The 14315-nt window shown below is 36.5% G+C and overlaps 1 long non-coding RNA gene across 2 annotated transcripts; it reads right to left on the bottom strand.

Moving 5' to 3' along the window:
* Positions 1 to 3477: 3477 nt before the first annotated feature.
* On the bottom strand, positions 3478 to 13477 carry LOC147516324 (uncharacterized). Of its 2 annotated transcripts, XR_015211016.1 has the most exons (7): positions 12831 to 13477; positions 12115 to 12177; positions 10845 to 11269; positions 10272 to 10351; positions 9272 to 9469; positions 9041 to 9105; positions 3478 to 3596 (listed from the first exon to the last, which is right to left on the bottom strand). It is a non-coding gene; the product is annotated as an uncharacterized LOC147516324 (long non-coding RNA). The 2 variants fall into 2 exon arrangements; XR_015211015.1 differs by lacking the exon at positions 9272 to 9469.
* Between the last annotated feature and the right edge of the window lie 838 nt (positions 13478 to 14315).

Genomic DNA, 14315 nt, shown 5'->3' with positions numbered 1-14315 from the left:
TCTTCAACTGATTCTTTGCTAAATCTTCATTAGCATGATACAAGGAAGATAAAGAGAAAAATCAACAAAAGCATATCATCGCCAGTCAGTAGTGCAAGTGGAATTTGAGAAGAGCGGGCTTTCTTTATATATATATAATAGCAGTCCCTAAAGCTGCCCATGGTAATCCCCCGACATTCATAATTTCTGCAATTGATTCTAGAAGAGTTTCATATATCTGAGGATCTTGAGCTCCTCCTAAAGCATGCTTCAGTATGTCCAAGAATCTTTGTTCTTTAGTTTTCTCTAATGCTTCGTCATCTCCAAATAAGCCATTTAAAATGGGGACCTCGAGGAAGCAACTGATCTGTGTGCAAAATGCTTCTCTTATATTTTTCTTTTTGCGAAGCAACATAACTTCAATACATTGAATCCATTGCTTCCTTGATTTGAGTAAGATATCTTCAGTTCCATGCATAAGCACCCTAGGCAGGGTTTCCACACAGGATTCAAGTTTGATGAAGGAATCGCCATTTATATATTAGCAGCAAAGACGAGAAGAAGGATTTGAAAATAAAGAAAAGGAAATCCTCACAATTAATACCGAGGTTTAACGTTTCTTATTTATGAAAGTTTGTCACTATTGAGTCATTCTTTAATTTTTAGTTTAAATTTATAATATTAGCTTAAATTTCATATATGATTTACAACTATGTTTAGTGATAATCTCTTCATGTTTATATGCACTAATTTTATTTCTTATCACTGTACATTTCATAATTCTAGCAAATGACCTTTTAGAGATATTGGTCCATTCACCAATCTCACTATTTGCTTAATATTATAGAATATGGATGCTAGAGTTGCAGGAATACTTTCAGATGATCAGCGATGACAAATTTTGAGTGGACATAAAATTTCAATCAAAGGATTTTAAGCACTTTCCTAGATTAACTTTCTAGACTATATTGTGATGTACAAGTATCATGGCAATTAAGGGTTCATGAGTTGTGGTGAATGCTCAAGAGGTTTGTTATGACTCAAAACATTTGCTTTTCCGATCCGACTACTTCAAGTTATATTTTGTTCGTTATTGAAAAAAATAAAAGTTATTTGTCACCTTTGGAGTAGGTAGTCGTATCATAGCTTTGTTTTGTTTGGTGACCTTCCAAAAGAAGTGAGTAAATGTAATCATTTTTTTAGCCAAGATTTTGTGTACAAATGACTTTTAAGAGCTATCCCCAGTCATCAAACCACAGGGAAAAGAATGACAAATATCTCTAAACAGAGAAATTGCTATAGCTATGTATATTACAGACAAAAAAAAACTTGCCTTGCCACTTGCCAGTATGACACAATCTGCCACATTTTGCTGAGATATGATATGGTGGTGAGTAAATATATGGATCGAGCAGTTGAAAGCCTGAAACGCAAGGTATATGACATATACTATATACACTATTTTGAATTATATATTGTACAAGAATTGATCATGAATACATGCATTTTAGTATTACTGCAGACTAGGTTCACCACAAAATCTGAACTTAAGCCAATTTTTTCATCAGTTGGGCAATACATACATGATAAACTTCGAGGGCTATTACCTCATTTCAAACATTAGGGCAGATACCAAATACAAGAAATTTAACCTCGAAATGAACCATTTTTCTGTTAATAGTTACTTAAAAGGCTTAATGACCTCCACTCAAAAGTGAATTAAGTTCCTCCTAACCTGTCAAACTATCTTTACTTTGCCATTTCTGCGCTACATTTAAGCTTTTTCTACATTCCTAGCTCTAAACCTCCTAACTGTTGTTCCAAGATTTTGTCTTCACTATTCGGCTATTCCATACTATGCTCCCAAAGACCAGCCCATCCAGTTCCCATTGTAATGGAAGCGTCAAACCCGATAAGAAGGATGCATTCATTCTAAGAAATTCAAGGTATGGATAACCAAAAATTGTAAACCTGATCAAATGCATTGAACTAACCTAAAAGTTAATTAAATTGGATGCAACTATACTTAACTTAACTCAAAAGAATAATTAATAGGAAATCGAAATTTTTTATAAATACATTGAGCTAATCTAAAAATAACATAGTTGTATTATATGTAGTGGGGATGTCTCTACAAGTATAATTTTGCATTGAAAATGGTATTTATCATATTTCTTTTCCTATGTTTGGGTATTTCTTGATTTTCAAGTAGCTTCAATATCATCTTCGCCCTTTATTCAACATTTTCACATAACTTCAATCAAAATTCTATTATTAAGCAAAAAAAAAAAGTCCAAGAGATTTATCAAATGAGAGTTTTTTCTTTTTAATTATGGAGAGGGAGAAAATTTAGATAAGTGATCAATATAATATTTATATCTCATAACTCTACATAGTTACCAATATGTTTCATAATAATTTAATATAATAGCACCCGTTCGTAGGACGGGTTCGAAAACTAGTTGTCATATATTATTGAAGCCATATTGAAGAATCGAAGGTGAAAATCTACTTAACTGATCGTATTTCTATCATCTCAACGTAAAGTCAATATCTCACCGATAAGACTTACCTCTTCTCAAATGCCCATCCGACACATAGAGCATTAGACAAAAAATATTGTCATAAGACACGATTAAGGCGTTCTCAAAAATTCTTGCTTCAGATCCTAAAATCGTTGTATCATGCATTATCAATTTATCATTCTAATAATTTAATTTCGCTTTGTGAGGCCAAATAAGGGCATTAACGACTATAAAGAGTCTTGAGTGCCTTCCCCTCAAACCAACTAAGGCAACTCCGATTGAATGCAAAATCCTACTAGCCATTATTAAGTAAGACTTACTCCTAGATCCATAAAGGAAATGGGCATCTCAAAACCGGTGTAGATAAGCGAAGAGCGTAAAGAAAGAATCACAAACTAAATTCATTATTTCTTAATTTGATTGAACTTCTTGGTATGATGATCTTTAATCTAAGCTAAGTAAAGAAGATTTCATAAGAAAAACCAATCCTGAGCATACTTCACAACTTATCAATTCTTCGTGATTCAACACCATTAAAAAATGACAGAAATTGATTGTGTTCTCTTTTGATCTAAAACAAAGCCGAGGTTTAAGCAAATACTAAATATCTAAATATTTAGTTTTTCGTGTTTCATTAACTATTTGCTTATACTGATCTTTTGTAATTAACCTTACTGACTATCTAATAAATTAGTTAATAGTAATGACTTATTTTGTAGTTAATAGTAATGGCTTATTTTGTAATGAATATCATATTAGGATAGTAATTAATCTCATTTAGTAGATACTTGTAAAATAAGATACTTTGATTTTGAAACGAATAGTCAAAGTAATAACGACTTACAAATGAACCAATAATCTATAAGCCTTAGGTCTAAAGTCACAATGAACCAATATTTAGAGGAAGCTTACAAATCAGCTTCTTAATAGATAAATGTGCATCAGGAATAAAGAGCAAGGACGGATATATACCAAACCAATGAAAAAACACAAGTATAAGGGGGATCGACAATGGCAACCACTTGTCTCACAAAGGCTGCTTCAATTGTTATTGGTGCCAACTGCCAAGTGACATTGCACTACCTTATCGATCTGAAAAAATACATCAAAAAATAAAACCCACATTAACCAATTGTGCTAATATATCAAACCAAAGCAAAAACCTCAAAAGAAAACCATGGAGAGCTAGTTTTGTCTTGGGCGGGTTCAAATCAATTCACTTTGTTTTATCATGCAATGAATTTTTTTGGCAATGACAATCATATATATAAAGTTTTTAAAAGAGAGAAAACTATAGAGAGTTTATGTATTTAGTAATATTGTAATAACCTCTAAGGGCAATTCTGTAATTCAGGTATTTAGATTTATATTAAAGGGAATTATCTCATTAGATAATTCCCCAAGATTCTCACTATTCTACTTGGTATCGAGAGCAGAAATAAGAAAGAAAGAAAAAAAAAAAACCTAACTTGCTTCTACCACCATCTCTTACCACCACCAAAGAATCAAACCATCAACATCTTCCCCCTTTGGGGTTTCTTTCTTTCTACAAGGATCAATGTTTGTAACTACATAAAGGTTATGCCTTTATGAAATCAAGTAGCTAATTTCTGTAAAGGTACTACCTTTACACTTTGACTCGATCATTTATTTGAAATGGATACATTGGGGAGAGTCATGTTTCAAAGACAAGGTCCTCAAGCTACTACCACACCTCGCCTATAACCTCGAGAGGCTGAATGGGATCAACTTTAAGACATGGTCTAGATCCATTGTCCATTATCTAACTAGTAAGGGTGTGGAGGGATTAGTCGATGGGACTTACGCCATACTATTTATTCAGGGCGAGAAGAAATACACTCAATGGAAGAAACATAATAGTATGGTTATTGGTCTGGTTGTTTAACTCCATGGATACACCAATTGTTCGATGTTTCTATATCATGATTTTGTTTATGACCTATGGTCCTCTTTGAAAGAGACATACTCCAGTAAGAGTAATGGCTCTCGTGTGTTTCAGCTCTACCGTGAGGTCCATTCCACCTCACAAGGTGATCGATCAGCAGCTGAATATTTTGCACAGTTGCAAACTCGTTGGGAGGAGATTGACCATCATGAGGTCATTGTTGAGTTGACTGGAGAAGCCGCGATGCTTGTTGCGGCGAGCGTCCGACAAAACGTAAAAGTGTTTGCTTTTCTAATGGGTTTGCGTCCTGAGTTTGAGACCCTTGGTGGACAAATCGTTAACACACGACCATTCCCCTCTCTGATGAATGCCTTTGCGACTATCGACGACGATGACAGACGAAGAAGTATTCGTCAGGCTACGTTACCGTCTGCCGCAGTTCAGGGTATCATTGACCAATCAGCGCTTGTTGTGGACTCCTCTTATCTTAGAGGTCGGGGACAGCGGGAAGAGGTCGTGGTCGTGGAGGTCGAGGACGCAGCTTTCGCCATTTGTTCTCACCGTGGGCAATCCGGACATGAGAAGTCTAGATGTTATCGCTTGTTACTTGTTCTCACCGTGGGCAATCGGGACATGAGAAGTCTAGGTGCTATCAGCTCATTGGTTATCCAATTGGTTTCTTTGAAAGATCTCAATCATCATCCTCCGGTAGAGGCCATGGGAAGAGTCCAATAGCTGCAATTGTCGACCTTCCTTCTAGTTCATTGAGTTCTCCAAGTGTGGCTCCTTCAACTATCCCATCTCCTGCTGCGTATAGTCATATATCGGGGACAAATACAACATCTTCGGGGCCAACTTGAGGCTATGTTGGGTAATCGGACTACACCTTCTTTTGGATCTTATAATGCCTCGGCATCTACTACTCATTCAGTACTCCATCTGCATATCATGCCTCTCCATCCACTTGGGTCATTGACTTCGGGTGCCTCGAAACACATGACCGGTGAGTCACATTTTTTCGAAAAAGTCTTCTAGTTTATCTATTGCTCCATCCGTCGCTCGCCTTGCTGATGGTTCTTGTACTCTATTCAGAACTCGGATGTGTTCCTTTATCTCCGCCTTTATCTTTATCTTCTGTTTTGCACGTTCCTAAACTTGCCTTAAATTTGTTATCTGTGAGCAGTTTAACCAAATCCCTTGGTTGCTCCATAACTTTCTTTCCGGATCATTGTGTCTTTCAGGACCTGAGTTCGAAGAAGATTTTTGGAAGGGGGTATGAGCGAGATGGTCTCTATATGTTCGGAGAACCTCCTACAGCTTTGGCTTCTATCACACCGGTGTTTTCTGATCCTTGTCAAGTTCCTTTTTGTTCTAAGACTCTACATTTATGGCACGCCCGTTTGGGTCATGCCAACTTTCAGCATCTATGTTCTTTACTACCTGTTTTGAGAAACTCATGTCAATCTAACAAATTTCAATGTGTTGTTTGTGAGTTGTCCAAACATACTCGTGTATCTTATATCTCACACATGCATCGATCTGCTTGCCTTTTTGACTTGATACATACTGATGTGTGGGGACCTTCCCCTGTCACTTCTTTTGATGGATATCGCTACTATATCACTTTTATTGATGACCACTCTCGTTTTACATGGCTTTATTTGTTGAAATCTCGAAGTGAGGTTCTTCCTACTTTTCTAAACTTTATGCAAATGATTCAGACCCAATTTGGTGTTACCGTGGAGTCCGGCATGCGTTGGATAATGCTAAAGAGTATATATCTGATGATTTTAAACAACATCTTTTAAAAAAGGGAGTCATTCAACAACTCACATGTCCTTATAGTCCAGAACAAAATGGAGTGGCTGAGCGGAAAAATCGCCACCTTATGAATGTTGTTAGATGTCTCCTTCGTGGTATGCATGTCCCTAAACGTTTTTGGAGTATGGCTGTTCTCACAGCCACTTTTTTAATTAATCGTACTCCCAGTAGGATTCTTAATGGCCAGGTTCCTTTGCATTTAGTCAGACCTGGTCTTCCTCTTTTTTCTATCGAGCCTCGAGTCTTTGGTTGCATTTGTTTTGTACAAGATCGTACTCCAAAGAGGACGAAGTTAGATGACAAGGCTATTAAGTGCCTTTTTCTTGGTTACTCTACTCAATCTAAGGGTTATCGTTGCTATGAACCCGTCTCACGTCGTATCATTCACTCTAGAGATGTGACGTTTTTTGAGAATATTCCTTATTATACTTCTCCCTCTAATGAGCTGGAACAACCTCTTCTTATTCCACCTGTACTACCTGTTCCTGTTTTTTCTGAGTCTACTGCACACCTACATAGTCACGGCTCTACGAAACAACTATACGGCAAGGTGTACACACGGCAGCCCAACAGATATTATCCCCCTCCACAATCTTCCTCGCCCTCAGGTACTACTCTCCATCCTGATTTAGTACATCCAAATTCTGCTCTTCCTACTCTCATTATTGATGATTTAGAGCTTCCAATTGCTAAACGCAAAAGGAAGCGGGCATGTGTAACTAAACACCCTCTTGCTCAGTTTGTCTCTTACAGTGGTATTTCTCCTTCCTATTGTGCCTATCTTGCTGCCACTGATTCTATTAGGATTCCACGTCATGTTTCTGAGGCATTGGAGCACCCGTCTTGGAGAGCTGCTATGTTTACTGAGATGCAAGCACTTGAGCAGAATCACACATGGGAGATGGCCTTACTTCCAATTGGTAAACGGGTTGTTGGGTGTAAATGGGTTTTCACAGTGAAATACAGAGAGGATGGTTCTGTAGAGCGCTACAAAGCGCGACTTGTAGCGAAGGGATTCACTCAAACACCTGGAAAAGATTTTGGTGACACATTTGCTCCTGTTGCAAAGCTTTCTTCCGTACGGCTCCTTATTTCCCTAGCTGCACAACATCACTGGTCTCTTCACCAGTTAGATGTAAAGAATGCATTCCTTCACGGTGACTTGACCGAGGATATTTACATGTCTCAACCTCCGGGTTTTGCCCTTCAGGGGGAGTATTCTGGAAAAGTGTGTCGCCTTCTCAAATCCATATATGGCTTGAAACAGTCTCCACGAGCATGGTTTCATCGTTTCAGCACGGTTATCTTATCCATGGGATTTATCCGATGTGAGTCAGATCATACATGCTTTATTCATCGAAGTGTAGCTAATCTCCGTACAATAGTCTTGGTCTATGTAGATGATATTATCATCACTGGTGATGACACCATACACATAGCAAAGGTGAAAACAGATTTGGGCAATTTTTTTGATATTAAAGACTTGGGTCCTCTTCGGTACTTTCTTGGCATTGAGGTAGCTCGCTCACGACATGGTATTTCCCTCTCTCAAAGGAAGTACACACTAGACTTGTTGTTTGATACTGGTATGATGGGATGTCGACCCTCTCGCACTCCTATGGATCCAAATCATCGCCTCCATGCTGATATTGGTGATATTCTTCCTGATCCAGGCCCTTACCAGCGTTTAGTGGGTCGTCTTATATATTTGACTAACACTCGACCAGATATTGCTTTTGCCGTCAGTGTAGTCAGCCAATTCATGCATGCCCCACGATCTACTCATATGGATGCAGTAGATCGGATCTTGAGATATCTTAAGTCTTCTCCAGGACTTGGTTTGTTTTATCCATCTTATGGTCCACCGGATTTAGTTAGTTACTCAGATGCAGATTATGCTGGGTGTCTCACTGATCGTCGCTCTACCTCGGGTTTTTGTACTTTCTACGGTGGTTGTCTTGTCTCCTGGAAAAGTAAGAAACAAAATGTTGTCTCACGCTCATCGGCCGAGGCCGAGTATAGAGCTATGGCTCATGGTGCTTGTGAGATACCGCGGGCTACGCCCCTTCTTACCGAAAGTTAGGGTCTTTAGTAACAATGGGTCTCCCCTTCATTGCGACAATCAGGCTGCTATTCGGATAGCATCCGATTCAGTTCTTCACGAAAGGACTAAGCACATTGAGGTTGATATCCATTTCCTTCGAGAAAAGGTTCAATCTGGCATCATTGTCACGATTCGGTTAAGCTCTTGAGCGGTTAGGCCGATATGTTCACCAAGTCTTTGGGACCTACAGTTCTTCACTCCAACGCGGTCAAGTTGGGTTTGATTGATATCTTCGCCCCAACTTGAGGGGGAGTATAGAGAGTTTATGTATTTAGTAATATTGTAATAACCTCTAAGGGCAATTCTGTAATTCAGGTATTTAGATTTATATTAAAGGGAATTATCTCATTAGATAATTCCCCAAGATTCTCACTATTCTACTAAAACAATTAATCTATTCCAACGCAGTTATTCCTTAGTAATGTACTCTGAAACTAAAACCAAAACATACCCATTAACCAACGATGAAGTAAAGAAACACCCACAAAGTTGTGGACACATGAACTACATAAACCCACCCATCTAGAACCGAAATTTTTGAGAATTAAACTTTAGTCCCCCCTTTCAATACACACATACTTGAATTGTCGGATAGAATTCGAATTTTTTTATTTCATTGTCTTAAGTTTCATGAACATTACTTTACTGAAGCTCAACATTTAAAACCAGCCATAAAACAACATCAAGCTATTAAATTTGGATTACCACCGCAGGCTTGCTTGAATCCCCACTTTTAGAGACCCTTGAGTCCATAGTCGAAACCAAGTCCTCTGCAGTTATCAAAAAATCATGTCATAATTAGAATTACACGATAAATCGCTAAGAAAAGCACAACTTCAACAAAAAAAAAAAAAAAAAAAAAAAAAAAAAACCCAATAGTCATTGAAAATGAAATAGATTGATGCAGAAATAAATAACTAAGAAATCGGAGGTTACTCAGATATCTCCACCTCCATTATCTCCAAGTTGGGGTACTTAGATTTGGGGATAAAGCAGCGCAGAAGAAGTGAAAAAATAACATCTTTGGGAAGAAGTGAAGAAAAAACATGCAAGCAGATTCTCTCTCTAGCCTTCTCTTTTGCATCCCTTCATACTCCCAAATCCCTTCAGATTATTAACATACGGCTAATAACACTAACCATATGTTCTTTATTCCAAACAAATATCACTAACCATGTGTTCCTAGTGACAACAATTTTTCAAAATAAACTAATATTGAAGTAGAATAATACAGTTAAAACCTACATATAGTGGTTGCAAAGTAAAATGAAATCAAAGAGTAAATCAAAGTGGGTCTTCTCAACTATTTTTTTGGCATAACAAAAGACTAAAGGTGTATGTAAGTAGCCAACCTATATCATCGGTGCACAAAATGAAATGATATTAATGGTTGGCCATAACACAACATGTATAGACCAAAACATGAACTCTTTCCATTCAAACCGACAAAAGAGTGTATGTATGATCGCCAAATTCCTGATTCATAAGTTTGTTTGTAAAACCACATAGCACATTGGAAAAAATGCATTTTTTAAAGTAAAAGTTGACATGCCTACTCTACCAGCTCAATATCACAAAAAGCAGTAAACCGAATGGAAAACAATAACCAAGAATTCCATATTTTTTGCAAAATCATCAAAACTTATCCAGCTCCAAGTTCAGGGAAAAAAACACTCGAATTATGTAAACCTCATAAGTGAAAACTCAAAGCCACTCCAATACGTCAACACATTACTATAGACTACTGTTGAAAACAACAAACCAATGTTAAATAGTTACAAAATGGCTTGCTGCAATATATTTTTCAAGCCAAACACAATGTGACCAAAGACCCCAATCCCCCTCCCAAGCCCAACACTACATATTCCCAATCCGATGATAAATAAAATTGAGAAAATAAAAAATGTACTTTGATAAAAATAAAGCAAAGTGAGACCTGCATTGATCTAACTGTCACGTGTTTTCTCATCTATGTCACATGTGAGGCTTCACAGGACATCAACGTCATCACCTCGCCTGGAAAAAACGAAAAGAAATAAGAAGCCATTTAAACAAATCATAAGAAACCGTATACATAAAATGCGCAGAAAAAGTTTCATTAACAGTAAAAAAACATCATAAGTGAGTATGTACTATTGAGGCAGAGTCCTTACGTACATACCATTTACCCATCAAATATATGCAAAGCAAGCCATCTATAAGCCTTTAAATCATCTTCTCTATGAAAACATAGACTTGAAATGAATGGGGTTTATTAAATAGAAGCCACTTAAAGCACATTGTGTAAGGAATTATTATGGCAGTGATTATAATATGTCATAATGTCGAAGATATTGCATTGTATAATAAAAACTCGTAAGGCACTTAAAGCTTGAGGATTATAATCCCACCTACAATAACCACCGTTTTTTAATACAACACAATGAATAATCACTTAGAGCATGCTAGTGATTATTGCAAAGCTAGTGTAAGGAATTTTGGAATTATGAAAGTGGTCTATTGGTCTTACCAAATCGAAGATGCACCTGCAATTGGCTTTAGCATGCTCAGATTGAGCAATAAGAAGGCCACCCTGTTTTATAGTTGTTGCGTTAGGAATGTGAAACTCTTCACTGATGGGTCTTCTTTTGGTAAATTGAGTTTGGTGATGGCAGTAGAATAAATGAAACCAAACAAACAAATATTGAAACCGCTGATATCATATAAGAAGAATACTTAGAGATTTCATTTCTTGCACCCCCAACAAAAGCTAAGAAAATTGACTTTCTGTATGATTAAACAAATCTGACATATGTAAATAATATATATCCAAGTATCTAACCACTCTATAGTTTTTCTATTGCATCAGTCGTAAATCCACCCTCAGCAGTCACCAACATCATCTCTATGACCTTACACTACTATCTTCGGTACCGGGTTTAGGCAGGAAACACGCTGAAAGGGGAGTGAATATAACTCATCGTGTGGTGTGTTTGGGGGATAGTCAATAAAGTTATGCAACCATAACATGAAATGAATCAATTTGAAACTAAACAATTAGAGTTTAAAAGGCAAATTTGACAGCAAACATTTAAAAATGTGATAAAGAAAGTGGTAGTGAAAACATGTAATGAATGACTTTCCGGCATGTTTCTAATGTGTCTAGGTAGTGGCTCATAGAATAATGACTCCTCTGTGTATACTTACCTTCAATTAAACTACACTTCTTTCCATTGGTGCTGATAGGGTATCTACACCACTAATGACACCCAAATCATAAATTTGTTTATTTTTGGGGGAAAAAAATACTAATTTATACTAGGTGGTTCCAGAGAGTGGAGAAACCAAAGGCTTAAACTATGCTCCCTATAAAAGACTTAAACCGTGGCCCCTTTGACCAAGCCCATTGAAATTGAGCTCAACGGTTCTATTCCAAGGAAAAAAAAAATCAAACAATAATTTTAAAAAGAAAAAATGGAAAAACAAAATGAAATAGGGGCATAACTTTGAAATTAAAACGGCATCTAATCTCTAGCAGTAACCGCACCTAAATCTAATGATAGTACCATTGAAGCACCATGGTACCAAATTAAAGCCCTAAAACAAACAATATATTTCATAGTAAAGTACCAATAATTAAAGAAATAACAAAAACCCATTTAACGACCAAGCACTCCCATAAGGTGAAATCTATAATTCTTAAACTCTAAAAACAACTATCGAATGTCTTGAAAAATTAAAATGATTTTGATAAGAATATAGAGCATATTTATCTACAAAAGAGAATGGAACATGCATACCAAGTATTGGGCATATTTCTTGGAATAAAATTCTCCAAGAACATACGACTTTAGTAGGCAATCCTAACATCAAACAATAAATGAAATAAGGTAAACGCAATCAATAAAACAAAAAAGGAAAAAAAAAAAAAAAAAAAAAAAAAATTGATTTAACAACCACGTTTAGTTGAATTCTAACAATTCTTAGTAAAAGAAAACTCTAAAAGAAGGCTATGACCTATGGGCCAAAAACTAAATCTTGAAGAAAATGGATTAAGAGGTGGCTTGAACCAATGCATTAATAGAATCAAAATTGCCACTAATTGTATGAAAGCTACTAGAGGTAATGTATGACTTAAGGAAGCGCTATAGTGTTCTTTGAATAAAGTAGCAAATGTGAAAATGTTAGTAAAGATCATAGATAAAATTGATTCCGTGAAACTTTAACACAAAAATTCAAATATTATTTCTTACTTGCTCTATTATAGGGTGTAAACACTTGACCTGGAAGTGCTAAAGTGGGAAAGCAGAACAAATTTTCTAAGAGCACGACTCGAGGCTAGGTTTCTCCACTTTTTCTAGAGTTTGGCAAGATTCCAAGATCTATAGGGTTGAAAAAGTTATTCTCTAGTGCTGATGCAGATGCAGATGCTGATATTGACGGCTAACACTAAACCTGTGATAAAGTCGCTACTTGAATACTAAGCGCGCTTTAAAAAAAAATGAATATCACTAACCAAAAGCATTAAGCTAGACACTCCGCTCACATATCTGCATAAGTTTAGAGCTAGATTCACTTTAGAGCTATAGGAAAGGGAGGGACTCCATGCTACACTTAACTGCAAAGTGCAAACAAAGTCATACATTACACAAAGGGGCCGACCTAAAGACTAACATAGTACAATACCCGTGGATGTTATTATCCATCTGACTAAGTAGTATCATTGAGCTCAGTCAAATATTAATATTAGAAGTGAAGAAACATGATAATAAGGGCAATAGAATAATGCTACATTGCTACTTTCTTATTCCTTTAAGTAATAACATTGATATATTAATGTCTAACTCAAAAGGCACCTTCATAAAACCATATTGTGAAGTAAGTAAATAGATTCACATATATGCCTATGATCAAATAGAATGAAGATAAATAGATGGTGCACCCTAATCATTTTAACAGCCTAAAAACCAAGGTGAATTTTTGTTGGTTAAAATAGAGCCCAATGTGTAGACAGACGTAGTTCACTAAAAGCATGAATAGAATAATAGCAGAGGATCTATTGACAGCCATGTGTGATCTCAGATCTTAACATTAACAAAAATAAAGACATTAAGCATTAGTAGCTCTTGGTAAGACGACTGATTGTAGAGGTGGTAAAACAGACAAAATCACTCACAGATACAATGTCAACAAATTTCCATAAGCTTGGATTGCTCTATGATACCCTTCAAGGCTTCAACCCATTGAGACCCTTTGACAAACACAGGCACCGGAAACAGATACAACAACGAAACTATACTAATCCAACCATATAAATTCAGCCCATTCACTTCCTTAAATCCTTACTAGGGATAATTAATATTTAGTACTTAATAAGGTAGTGGCATAGGGAAATATAAATCACTGATGCAATATTTGCTCGAGCGAAAGATACCCACTCTACCTATCTCCTCATTGAATAGAATTTCACTCAGGACTAACCGGTGTATGAAGCTACAGAAAGAACATTTAACACGTGCATATAATTAACTCTATAAGCAACATACCTTTGTGAAACCAAAATAGACTTTGAGCTGTAAGATAAGTGGTATACATGTCCAGAGGAGCTAAGTGGGAGTGGGTCCACATTTTCATCAAACATCTACAGCCTTGGGGTTCTTCTATTTGAGGTGCAGTGGTATTCTGATCTAAAATTTTGAAGGCAAATGTGTTTTATTAAGGTGTCAGTTTTTTTAATTTGCTGTCGTGTTTCTTTTATATAAATACTGTAACAAATTTGTGCTATCTTTTGAATTTTGAATTGGTGCGTAGCTACTACAATACAAAATGACTTCTTAACACATAAATACGTATTCTTGGTGCCAACTATCAATACAGCAGACAAACTTCAGGCGCTACCTAGTCTTTCCAGTAACCGAATATGTGCCAAAATGGAATCTACTACACTCTACAGACATAATGAAAGTTTCGCAGTATTTCTCGACATCTCAGTTATCTGGCA

This window comes from Coptis chinensis, chromosome 2, assembly GCF_015680905.1.
Source record: "Coptis chinensis isolate HL-2020 chromosome 2, ASM1568090v1, whole genome shotgun sequence".
Lineage (NCBI taxonomy): Eukaryota > Viridiplantae > Streptophyta > Magnoliopsida > Ranunculales > Ranunculaceae > Coptis > Coptis chinensis.
This window is presented reverse-complemented; position numbering and strand designations above follow the sequence as displayed.